This window comes from Oreochromis aureus, linkage group 3 (assembly GCF_013358895.1).
Source record: "Oreochromis aureus strain Israel breed Guangdong linkage group 3, ZZ_aureus, whole genome shotgun sequence".
NCBI classification, from domain to species: domain Eukaryota; kingdom Metazoa; phylum Chordata; class Actinopteri; order Cichliformes; family Cichlidae; genus Oreochromis; species Oreochromis aureus.
Genome location: NC_052944.1, coordinates 12315149 through 12326579, shown reverse-complemented (window position 1 = coordinate 12326579; position 11431 = coordinate 12315149).

The window sequence follows — 11431 nt, the reverse complement described above, 5'->3', positions numbered from 1 at the left end:
CAATACACCTGCCGTTTTTTTTTTTCATTTTGTACAACCCTTTGAAAATATTACTAAAACCAAAATGAGAGAACAATCAGATTTCGCAATAAGATGCCCCACAAATGATGTGTGCCAGTAAAAGAAAAGTTTGCCCACCAAAAGACAGAGGAGAACAGCACAGGGATAAACCTGCAGGCCTGACAACAGGAGGTGTGTCACTCCACTGGTTTTCTACCTGGTGACAGTGTTTACACTGCAATGTGCCTTAGTGACATTCATTAGTGCCCTCAGTGACACACAAAACAACGACTACACAACAGAACAACTACACAAGACAACACAACACACTAAGTATACACTCCACACTAAACGTCACAAATCTCCCACATCTAAAAACACTCTCTCTCTCTCTCTGTCTCTCTCTCACTTGCTCGCTCTGTCTCGCTGCCGTTACCATCACTGCCAAAACTTTTCCCTCTTCCTAAACAACCAAATCCTACGTGTTGAGTTTTTTTTTTTTTAATTGGTCGACATGGTACACCGATAGGAAAGAGGTGGCTTTTTTCCCTTTCTTTACTGTTTTCGCGCTGTCATTAGAAAACGCTTAAAACACACACACACAAAAACGTGACGACAGTATTTATAAAAAAGCGTGGCTTATATATATTATCATAACTCTGGATTTACTGGCCTGTAATTAAAATTTAAAAACTTTGAAGTCCAAACTTTCAGTGTGGGCTGAAATAGAGACTCAGCGTGGCTGCAGCTTGTTGCTACGTCAGCTTAAAATAGTCATGTGATTTGGAGGTGCAGCGTGTCCGTGGACCGCAGAGGGTTAATAACACTCACCTTCCTTCCATTTCCAGAGTGTAACATCCAACCACCTGTGTAAAATCCGAAATTCCCATTGTTTTGTTCAAAATGTGCTCTGGCACAATCATAAGCATGGCTTCCTATTGAAAACAAGAAAAAAGACGATCCTGCTATGGGCTGAACCATTTGTTAGTGGTGGAGGGGGGGACCACTATCCAATATATTCAGTTTTAGCATTTATATTCACTGTTGACTGTAACTACACTCGAACTGTTAATGCTATCTTATTTTAATAAACAACACTGTCATATTCAAAACTGGGGTGGCATTTGGGGTGGCAAGGGATCATTTTAGGGTGGCACTTGCCACCCCATGCCACCCTTCTAGATCCGCCCCTGGTCTTGAGGCATCGGACTACTGGAAATATGTGATGGTGAAGTACAACTATGACTTTGCCAAACAGTATAAAACAGAACCTGCTGATATTCCTGCTGCTTGGAAAAATATCACAAAACAACAGGCAGGAAAAAGCCTCAAAGAGTCCTTTGGCATCTGATGAGACTACTGGAATTTCAACTAATTTTCCTCTGGTGTACAGAAAAATTAAATATCCAGATAAAATATCCAAATAAAATACTAGACAAAACAAAAGGTATCATTAGTGGACATATGTGTTTAAACATTATAGTTTACAATAAGGAAAGAGAACCACTACAGTTTATGTTCACCTTCACCCGAGTCTGCAGTATATTATGTTTATTAAATGATTCTTTGCGTTTTTTCTTTTAATTAAGAAAAAGTCATGTAAGAACCTTTATCTATTGCTTTTGTTTATGATCAAATATTTACATTTATGTTTCACAAAAACGGGGCGATCCGCGGTAGCTTGTTAACAGAGATTTGCCGTGTTGTGGCGTTAACGTCATATCAGATTAACGCTGACATACTAGTGGGAACACAATGAATATGACTGCACATTTACGCCGACATCATCCTAGCGCAAAGACAAGTGGAAGCAGACAAAAACAACAAGCACGCATGCTACAAACTTTACCCGAGTCATTCAGACAGCCGTTAGCACATGATTCTCCTTATGGGGACCTGATATGTTTAATATGCTGCTGAGAATATAGCCCAGAAGAAGCGTATAGTATAGCTTTTATTTTGGAAAGAGCCATTTCTCTGTAATAAACTCTCTTTTCCAAAGATGAGGGATTTCTTGATCAGATAGATTTATTTTTTTATTACTTTGTTGTTTCAGCAACATTAAATTTAAAAACTGTACTTTTGAGTTAAAATATATATTTATAATTTTAGTAAATGACAAATTAAAAAAGCATGAACATTTTTTTGTATCGAAAAATTATTGAACCGTGACACCAAAGTATCGAACCGAACCGTGAATTTTGTGTATCGTTGCACCCCTAATATATATATATATATAATATATATATATTAATTATAGCTGTCGAAATTAACGCGTTAATTGCGATAATTAAATTTTGGAATTAATTACGTTAGAATATTTAACTATTTAGCGCAACACGCAGAAAAGTCGCTCCCATAATTCCACTTGATTTGTTTACCGCGCCACTGAAAATGGAGAAGCAGGAACAGGATGGCCTTCTGGATGGGGAATTTAAATACAAGAAGAACATAGATGGGACAATAAACAAAACGCGTTGTAATTTGCACTCACTGTAGTAAAGAGTTTCAATTTCACCGTTCAAATTCGACCTTAAAATACCACCTTAATGCCAAACACGCGTTTGTCGGGGCAGCAGCTTCACCCGGCCTGCGTCAGACCACTCTTAGTGAACGCAGGCCACTCGGTAAGTCTTCTTTGGACAAACTGACCGACAATATAGCCAAATGGATAGCAAAGGACTGTAGACCACTAAGCATTGTGGAGGACAAGGGCTTTGCGGATGTTTTAAAGGTTGCATCTCAGGACGCCGCGTCCTACAAGCCCCCAGCGAGAAGCACAATAACAATTGAATCCACGAACTGTATGAAACGGAGAAAAAGAAAAAGAAGAGGCTTTAGTTCACACAGAATGCGTGGCTCTGACAGGAGACCACTGGACATCATTGAGTAATGACAATTACCTGGGAGTTACTGCGCATTTAATCACTGAAGCCTGGGGTCTGACATCCTTTGCGCTGACTATAATGAAAACGGAAGAGCGGCACTGCGGAGGCTTGTGCAGAGCAGTTCCAGACTGTTGCTCGCAGGTGGAGAATTGAGGAGAAGGTGACAACAGTAGGCACGGACAGTGCGCGCAATATGATCGCCGCGGCTCGCATCATGCCATTCAATCACATGCCGTGTACCGCGCACATTCTACAGAGATGCATCACAGTGAGTCTCGCAGACAGTGGCTTTGTCACTGCGCTGGCCAAATGCCGCAAAATTGTTGGCCATTTTAAGCACAGCCCAGCAAACACAGCAGAGCTGAACGCAGAGCAGGTGTCACTGGGGCGCAAGCAGGAGCCGTTGGCCCAGGGACGTGCCTGGCGCTGGAACTCCACGCTGGAGATGGTGAAGCGCTTGATCCGCAACCAAACTGCAGTAACCGCGACTCTGGATAAAGAAAAGCATAAACTTGTCCTCCTGACGCCTCCAGAGTGGGACAAACTCCAGAGACTGGAGACACTTCTAGAGCCCTGCAGGTGAGCCTGTCATTGTGACCATAATTGTAGGTTTAGATTAAATGTATCAAACATACATCTTAAATCAGTTTTGTTATTATGAAAATGTCTTATTTAAAAATAAATGAAATCAAATATTTTATTAATATTACCTAGTATTAAAAAGCTTTTTTAATTTGCTGTCTTATCTCTCTGTGTGTGTGTGTGTGTGTATTCCACTGCAGATATGTGACTGAACTGCTGGGAGGAGAGGCCACGTCTCCTGCTCTGTAGTTCTACCAGCCTTCTGCCACCTGCGCGCCGTGTCATGGAAGTAACTGATGAGGACCCTGCATATGTGGTGATGTTTAAAGAGAAGTTTAAGGAAGACCTTGCTTCCGCCAGGAACATACCAACTATGCATGGCTCCAGATCGCAACTGCACTGGACCCACGTTTTAAAGACCTCGCAGTGTGCCCAAGACTGACAGAGAAGCAGTGTGGACCACACTGGCAGGCATGCTGCATGAAGACTCTCCTAGAAGATCACACACTGCAGAAGAAGGTCCAGCCAAGAAGAGGCTGAGCCTGCTGCAGATGGACTCTGACTCTGAGTCAGAGGAGGAGGTACAGCAGGACAGAGCCATACAGCGCTACAGAGCAGAGCCCTGCACTGCCTTAGAGGACTGTCCCTTACAGTGGTGGGCAGCTCATGCAGGAGCCCACAGCCAGCTGGCCCGCCTTGCTCGCAGATACCTGGCCACTCCTGCCTCCACAGTGCCCTGTGAGAGGCTGTTCTCTGTAGCAGGGCACATTGTGAACAAGAAGAGGTCTGCTCTGCACTCAGAGAACGTGGACAAGTTGGTTTGTCTCAGCAACTGGCTGAAGGATGAGTAGACCAGAGGACCGTGTGTTTAGAGCTTGTTCTATGGTTGAATGTGATTTAAACAATACTTTTCACTGTTGTTCATATTTTTTGCACTAATCTACCTTACCCAAAAGGATGATTGGAGATTTTTTCTATTTTGCCTGTTGAATTAGGCCTATGTTCTGTGAACTTGAAGATGTATATGGATAAAACAATGTGCTAGATTTAAACGGGTGGAAAACATTCAGTAAAAATCCTCACAATTATTTGAAGCCCTGTTCTGCTTGTACTCACAATTAATAATAAATAAAACAAACAAGTGTGTTAAAACCACTATCTGTCCCGATTTTTACACATATATACACATATACACATATATTTCGAGTTGCGATTAATCAATTTTTTAGGCTGTGATTAATTCGCTTCCAGCACAACACCAGCCTACGTCAGACCACGCTGAGTGAGCATGAGGCCACTCAGCGTGGTCTTAGCATTAAATAACACTAACAAGTGTGTAAAAATCCGCTATCTCTCCGTATGTTTGCACACATTTTGGTCATATTTCGAGTTGCGATTAATCATGATTAATTAATTTTTAGGCTGTGATTAATCTGATTAAAAATTTTAATCATTTGACAGCCCTAATATTAATATATATATATATTAATATATATATATATATCTTCTGACATCCGGCCCTGTTTATCAGAGAAATGAAATGTACAATAAGTAACTACTTGTCTTTCACATTCTTAGTTACTACATCATAAGTTACACTTCATCTTCATGAAACAAACAGGAAAAGAAGTCTTCATCATCTTCATAGATTTCAGTACATCTGCGTATGCTGTGAATGATAAACTTATCATCTGTGAAATTACAGCTTTTAAACAAGGAATAACTCAAATAAAGAAAACAAAAGAAAATCAGGGAAACAGTCAACAGTCTCTATAGCATCTGAAGCCATGTTTGAAGAATGTACATTATCTGGTACGTAGGTGCAGCATGTGGTGTTGAACAAAACGCACAATCCTCCTTACTCAGCCAGGATCATGTGCAATGCTACACAATGTTTCAGTACAGCAATTCTTAAAGTGTCTATTTCTTGATTTAGTCCCTCGTTGACCTTCCAGCATGCTTTGGGAAACAAGCCGAATCCATAGTCCATTATCTCACTTCTGAGAGCATGTTTTCCAACTCCTGCCCACAGGGAGAGTGATTTGAGTACCTTTTGTCCAGAGTTTGAATCCTTCAGGTACGTCGGTTCCCCAGATTGAATCATGTGGTCAGACTGTTTAAGTTGAGCGTTTCTTCCTGAATCAGGATGACGATGATGTTGTTGTTATGCACTTTACAAAAGTCATTCTGAAAGTGTGATCAGAGATCAGAATCAGTGTACTTGTTCCACAATGTTTTCTGTGCATTGTTAATGCTCGGCATGTGAGAGCAGACGTAACAGTCTTTCTCTGTGGTTCTGTTAAACACATATCTGCATCAGGCATTTTTCATCCAAGGATGGATGTGATCTTGTGTCATGTCCATTAGGTGGAAGTTGTTGTATGTCCATCTTCTCTGTCTGCCTCGTGGCTCAGCTGCTGTTGGCATTAGCTGGGATCCTGTAAAGGTGAGCTTTTGTAGTCAAGGTAATCATTAGGGTTCCCCTTCACATTGTTGCACATAGGTCCATCACACCTGCACCTTTGATTAGTCCAACATCAGTCGGACCTGTTGACCACAGCTTTTCAGGCAACTGCTTTAATTCTGGGAAGAGCTCTAGTGAGAGTAAGTGTCATTCATTATTGGTGTCAGACATGTGAGTATCTGCACAGTCAGATAGATGAGTTGCTGGCTGTGTCGTAAGCACCCACCCTAATGTGTACCTCATACATCCTGTTCTATGGCCCTGAAGCCACCCTTCATGTGTTTCTTCAGTTTTTTCATATCTGTCTCTTTCAACTTGAGTCAGGACGTGACCTAACTCCCTCCATTCTGTGGTTTCATTTCGTGCTACAGACACATGTGGTTTTGGCATTCTATTCATTTCCTGTACTCTTCCTGTCTGTATCACTGAGCACACAGCATTGCCACTTTTAGTTACATAGAGGTGCTGCAATGTAAGCTTCTGTGGGCCTAATCTGTGAATTTGTGTGTCATATGAAGGATCTGGGCCTGGACTTTGTTTAAATCTTAGAGTATTGTGATACTCATCAAAAGCAAGTGGTCGGGAGTCTGGTGGCAAATACTTTTCAGCCAATCTCTGTAGAGGCTCTAATGGTGGAAGGTCTAGAGTCCAATAGTAGTGGGGCACTCCTTCTCCCTCACTGCTATAATTAATCTGTCCCTCCTCTTCTGCCTCTTCATAGTTTAACATCAATTCTGCGTGCATGCCTTGTGCTCCTGGCACTACACCAATTTTTAGTTTCCCCATGCTGTCTCTCCCTAGGAGGTTGACTGGACAGGATGGATCATATATACATTGAATTTTACAGCTCCTGCCACTTTCTTTGTGCACTAGCAGTAGGCCTTCTGTTAGAGATTTTACACTGGTGTGACCTGACGCAGACTTAACTGTCAGGGTGTCTTTTGAAAATTTTAGGTTTATAGGTTTTTGATTTAGCACGGTTTTGCATGCACCTGTGTCACATAACATGGTCATGGGTTGGCCATTTACATGAATTTTTAGTATGGGTTTGTCTTCTAACAGTGTGACTAATTCATACACATTAAACACTTCTGTATCATCCTGTTTTTCCTCACTTCCTTGTTCTCTGTCTAGTCAATCTTCATTCCTTCCTTCTCTTTTCTTTCCTGATCTACAGTCTCTAGAAAAGTGTCCTTCCTTTCCGCATTGCCAACAGGTATTGTCTCTTTCCCTGTCGAAACGTTCTGATCTGTTATTTCCTCTGCCTCTATAACCTCCTCTGCCTCTTCCTCTGTTTCCACTCCTACGTCCTTGCATCTGTCTTCCTGAAAATGCAATAAATCCTGTCTCTGGATCTACTGTGAAAGTACCTACATTCTCATTTTTCTTTTTTATAACACGGACAGCATGTTCTGCATATTGCAGTGCGTCGGGCAGTGATCCTGTGTTCATAGTCACCCAGTGTTTTTCTACATGTGCTTTCACTGGTGCTAGGAGGCCATTTAAAAAGGCATTCTTAAGTTGTTGTTGATATGGGGTCTCTGGACCCTCCTCATAATCTAATCCTGAATGTTGTCTAAAAACTGGACGCAGGCGGTCCAGAAAATCAGAAGCTGATTCGGCTTCTTTTTGTCTCACCTCTCCTATTTTTCCATAGTCAGCCCTTGGGGCCAACTGTACTCTAATTCTCTCATATAAATTTGTTAGGGCATTGATTAGGTCTGTGCTTCCTGGTGCGTATGCTACACCCCCGGCGTTTGAGCCGGTAAAATCTCCTCTAACTGTTCCTATCTTTAAACCTAATAAATCTTGCATTACTTGAAGCATTTCATGACCGTTTAAATACCATTGCCTTCTGATCAGTTCTACAGCATCCCTCCATGGTATAAAACCTTCATTCAGTGGAGGAACATCTTTCAGGACATTTTGTCTGTCTTTTTGTGACCACGGACGAAAAATATGTATGTATGGGCGGTCATCTTGCTCTTCTTCTCCTTCTGGCCCTATTATTAGGCCAAATCTGGGATTAGCTACTGCTACCATTGGATAAATACCAGTGGCTGGCGGGTCGACTGCGTCTCCCCAGAGGTCGGTCCCAGTGGGATCACGACCTATCTCTTCTTGTGGGCTATTTTTGAGTGAGAGTTTGTTTAGCATTGTCTGTTCTTTTACATAAGGATGATGATGTGTGTGTGACCTAGTTCTGCCTGATATGGGTGAGTGTACAGTGAGTGGTGCTACAGCTGTGGCTGCAGAAGTGGGTGACGCTGCAGCTGTGGCTGCAGCAGTGGGTGGTGGTGGTGCATATGGTGGTGGATTAATACTCATATTGCGAGCACCGCACGGTGTCTCGTCTTCTGGTTTTATTAAACTCGCGGTTAAGTTCTGTTTTTCTGACTTCTTATCTTTTTTCTCTTGTTTTTTCTTTTTATTCTCCTCTCGCCTAGCTGCTTCTTCTTTCCAGGCCTGGAAATATTGTGATTCTTGCGAGTGTTTTCCTTTCTTTTTTAAGTTTTTTGTTTCTGCTATTTCTTGCAAAAGAGCTTCTTTCAACTGTGTAAGTGCTGAGGGGCTGCATTTCCCTTCCCAAGTGGGACATTTTGTTTTTTTGGAATTTCTCCATCTACAAGCACTGATTTGTCCGGCGCCTGGACATTTCTTTTCTAGCCACTGCTCGTCAGCAGTGAGTTTTGTGGGCTGATTCCCCATTATCACAGAACTGCAAAGCTTTCTCTGGTACTAGACTTGGGGGTGGTTGCTGACACGGCCTCCAACTCCAGGCTATTCCTGGAGCGGTGTCAGTTTTACGAGACAAAGCCCAACCTTTCCCCTTTTGTCACCAGTACTTGAGCTTTTTGCAGGATACACAAAGAAAACAATAAAAACAATGGAAGTAGTTCAGCAGCTTATTGTGCTGTAAAATCAACTTACTTCCAAAACACACATACATACACACAGATAGACATTTGCGCGCTAATTTGTCACGAAGTAATTTCGGCTACTTCTGAAACCAGTCTAAATTTAGTTCCTTCCGGCGAACTCAAACCTATTTCACGTGTTTATTTCTTTATAACCCTTGCGGCGAGTTAGACCCCTTTTAGACCCTTGCGGCGGGTAAGACCTGTTTAGACCCTTGCGGCGGGTAAGACCTGTTTAGACCCTTGCGGCGGGTAAGACCTGTGTAAACCCTTGCGGCGGGTAAGACCTGAACAGTGTTTTCTCACCCTCAGTCGTCTTTTGCTGGTTGTTCAGGTCATCTGGATCCCAACGCCGTGGACCAGGCCCGGCCTGGATGCGAATTTACGCCCAGGGCTTTCGCCTCTACCTGGAGAGGGCTGTCGACAGACTTCGGTTCTCTCTTTCCCACGACGTCAGGATGCAGCAATCAGACCTTATTGGAGTCACAGAAACGTGTCTGTTGTTTCCATCGCTAGGCTCGAAGGACCAATTTAAATGACAGGGGATTTCTTTAAATCACCCTGCCGTTCTTCAGCTGAGACGTCTGAGTTAGAAAACACACAAACACTGCAGTTCCATTTTACTCGCGAGGGCAGCCATGGACGCACGACCTGCGTCTCATCACTGCCTGCGTTCTTTATTTATACAAGTCTGTGTCTGTGTGTGTGTGTGTGTGTGTGTGTGTGTGTGTGTGTGTGTGTGTGTGTTACAAATATAACAACGTCACTCCAGTAGCGGGACTTTCCCTTTTCTACATCTGTATGTTCTCGTAAAAGAGCTGAGCTTTCTCTTCTCTACATCTAAGTGTTCAGAACAACAGGATGCGGTTAGTATCTGCATATGTTCAGCACACAAGTTACTAGGTGAAAAGTCATGTAGAAATATGCTTCACTGATAAATATAAAGAATACATTTCATGTAACTGATGAAAACATAATTATCTTCTGACAATGTATATATGTGTATATATGTGTGTATATATATATATATGTGTGTATATATATATATATGTGTGTATATATATATGTGTGTATAAATGTATATATATATATACACACACACATATATATATATATATATATATATATATATATATATATATATATATATATATATATATATATATATATATATATATATATATATATATATATACATATATATATAGATATATATATATATCAGGATAAAGCTAAATGTAGCTTTTCAAAGTCTAAAAGGTAATTTCTGACTTATTTGAATCACATTAAATATGTTTATGCTTATAATTAAACTACATCTGACCTTCAAAATGATTTGTTAAGCTGAAAAATGAAATCATTGCAGCTCACATGTAGAAATTTCTGCACATTTTGCTTCCCCCTTCTCTCGGGTCCTAAATGTTCAATTGTCCTGGACTGAAGTTATCCATGTAGAGTTTTTAAGGAACAACAAAGTAAGTAACTGCAGCCAGCAGATTAAAGGAAACCTGAAGTATGGGGCTGGCATTTGCTGGAGGATCCATAATTTTTTTCAATGTTTGTTGGATCGCTTCACTTCTTATTAAAAACTGGATGCACAATACACCTGGACAAAAACAAATGTTTACTCTTTTACAAAGGCATGATACTGAATAATTTCCTGTTTGTTGTTCTTTACATTTACTTCTACTTTTATAGAAGATTAAGATGAAAACCAGGAAACACAGTGGTGGAATGTAAATCAACAGATTTATTGTAGTCTGGCTTATAATGAGGCGCTGATATAACATACATTATATTGTTGCAAATTAAACTATTGTACCAGGCTATTATATTGTTCTGCTGTTACTTTTAATTCAGTAAACTTTATGAAAACACAATTAAAAAAAATATTTCCACCCACCAGCAAAAGTAACACTTCTACATGCTGCTGATAAATATCACGGTACCTGGCACTTGTTTTGAGAGTTTTGGGCTTAAAATGTTTTTGAATGATTCATGTTTGGGTTTTGTTCATCATTTCTTTTGAAAATTTAGGTTATGTTTTGTTTGTTTGTTTGTTTTTTAATAAAATAAACTGTTGTTTACCTGCTGACTTACAAATGCAAATTATTATAGGGCACAATTCAAGTAACAATGGCAATTCTATCAGATTTGTTCTCAAATTTTATACATTTCAAACACAACAAACGTCAAAAGTCCTACATCATTTCAATTACTGATGTTAAAAGGTGGGGTTGTGTATCTGCACCATCTTTAAAAACTATGCAGCCCGTGTGTCACGTTTGGAGTTTTCTTGTGTTTGTCCTCTTTTAATTCCTATTTGGTAGACTTAAGTTGATTCTCTAGTGTCTGGGTTGTTCCAGTTTATATTTTAATTATTTAGGATCTCCCCCTTGTGTCTTTGCCCTCTGTGTCTCCCTCTGTGTGGCTGTGATTATCTTTGTTGTGAGTCTGTGTCTTGCTTCCCACAAGTTTCATTCTGTGTTCCCCTGCTTGTCATGTTATCCATGTTTCCCCAGTCATGTCTCTGCGGCTCTGATACATTACAACTAACCCAGACTATGGGGTTAATTGTA